We start from the raw sequence: 2624 nt of genomic DNA on the forward strand, positions 1-2624 counted from the left end.
GCATCCCGGTTACAAGACATCCTCGACAATGGTAAAACAAGTCCAGCAAGACCGCCCGATGCGCCAACATCCTGATAGGAGCTGCACATATCTCGTTCTCAGGGCAACACCGGATGAACACTACATACAGTTAAAACCAGCCGTCAAGTTTCCCCGAGGTGGCGCCGCAAGTGGCACTGTTTCGGACAAACACTTAGACAAGCACTGGCCCAAGGGGGTTAAAATAAGGATGACCCTTGGGCTGGCCTAACCCAAGGGAAAAACAGGCTAGGTGGCGAATGGTAAAACCAAGGTTGGGCCTTGCTGGAGGAGCTTTATTCAAGGCGAACTGCCAAGGGGTTCCCATTATAACCCAACCGTGTAAGGAACGCAAAATCCGGGAACATGACACCGATATGACGGAAACTAGGGCGGCAAGAGTGGAACAAAACACGAGGCATAACGCCGAGCCTTCCACCCTTTACCAAGTATATAGATGCATTAATTAAATAAGAGATATTGTGATATCCCAACAAAATATCCATGTTCCAACATGGAACAAACTCCAATCTTCACCTGCAACTAGCAACGCTATAAGAGGGACTGAGCAAAGCGGTAACATAGCCAAACAACGGTTTGCTCGGACAAGGTGGGTTAGAGGCTTGGTTTAACAATATGGGAGGCATGATAAGCAAGTGGTAGGTATCACAACATAGGCATAGCAAAAGAGCGAGTATCTAGCAAGCAAAGATAGAAGTGATTTCGAGGGTATGGTCATCTTGCCTGAGATCCCGCAAGAAAGAAGAACGAGTCCATGAAGAAGACAAACGGATGTAGTAGAACGGGTCCTTACAAACGCAACATTATCGGAACCAACCCGAAGAAGCAACACCGGAAAGAAGCACACAACATAGTAAACAACCAACACATGAACAAGGCATGATATGCGGGATGCGGTATGTGATGCATCTGCAAGACTTGGAAAGGAATGATTGAACCTGGACTCAACTTGGAAATCCAAGAGTGCCACTGGAAAGAGGATTTGATTTCGGTCGAAATCGATATAAAGATCACCGGAATCGGATGCACGGTTTGGAAATGGCAAGCAAAACAAATATGGCACCGGTCTGCGATAATCATCAAGTAGCCATCTAACTGCATCAAGATAAATATGCTACAGCACTCAAACATAGCAACAAATAACATAGCAGGGATCCACTCATTATGCTTGACAAAAGATGAACACTGAGCTACGGCTAAATCACTCATTAACAGGTTCAAACAAGCATGACAAAAGAGCAAAATATTACTGGTTTCAGACTTTATCATCAGGAAGCAATGTTTAGAGCATGATAACTACATGCTACAGGAACACAACATGGCAAAGCAAGGCATTTCATGAAACTAATCAAAGCATATAAAAATAGTCCCTTAGTGACCATGAGCCAAAAGGGATCATAAAATACAATTGTAAGCATGTGAACATAGCAAAAACATAAACAGATTCAGACTTAGTGAAAAACTGGAGCATGGCAAAACAGATAACGAGTAGACATGTTTACGAGCTTGATGCACTCACTACAAAACATGGCATGATAATCTAAGCATACATCCAGCAATTATACATGGCATAGAAGCTAGACATGGCAAGAACAACAACATAGAATGCACGGATCAACAACAACAAGCTCGGCAAAATCGCTAAACATGTTAACAATCTGCCAGGAACATTTTATAGCAAAAGTAGAGCTCGATTGACTCAAGCTAGGGTGCTCCATAATTGCAACCAAAGACATGGATGGGTAGAGCACAACAATATCTACAAAATATCCTTACTGATAATCCTCAAAAGAGGCACGGATCACTAGGAAACAACATGAGCATATGGCATAAAAATAATGACAGGGCAAGGACTTAGTGAAATTCTAAGTCCCTGAAATCAGCATCATTGAGTAAGCTACTTTCCATGCTTGTGCTAGTCACCACATAGATCACAAAAATACAAGGCATACACCCTGTAAATATGGCATGGCATACATCAAAACACACATAGAGCTCAGGATCATAGCATGCACACATTAATCATGGCAAAAATGACAAAAGTGCATTTGCTGAAACATATCTGAAATAATCATCACATAGCCCTCTTCCAATAGAATTTCGGGCATCAATATTAGCTCAAATTAAAATGATGCAATGATATGAAATGATGTACTCGTCGAGACAAACATTTTGATATGCTACATGCACGAATCGGAGCTACGATGAGGGAGTTATGATGCGTTGAAAAGAGCAAAATATTAGGGTTTGAGGGGAAAAGTCAACCGAGGAGGTTCCAGATCCAGATCGGGATCTGGCACTGTAGCAGGCGGCACGCGTGAACCGAGGTTGACCGGAACATCGTCGGAGGATGGAGATGGCCGAAGTAGGAGGGAGAGCTCGCCAGGGAAGGGAGCTCCGGTGGCCGGCGCACGGATCCGGCACCGGGGACGGAGGAGGGCCGGGGCGACGACGACCGGAGTTCGGCGGCGCAAGGTGGCCGGAACATTGACGAGGTGCGGGCCGCCGGTGGGATGGCGCGGCGGTGCAGCGAGCTCGCGGTGGCCGGCGCTGTGGGCGGACGGCGGCGCAGGGCTCGGGCTCCC

Source organism: Triticum aestivum, chromosome 3A, assembly GCF_018294505.1.
Source record: "Triticum aestivum cultivar Chinese Spring chromosome 3A, IWGSC CS RefSeq v2.1, whole genome shotgun sequence".
Taxonomy (NCBI): domain Eukaryota; kingdom Viridiplantae; phylum Streptophyta; class Magnoliopsida; order Poales; family Poaceae; genus Triticum; species Triticum aestivum.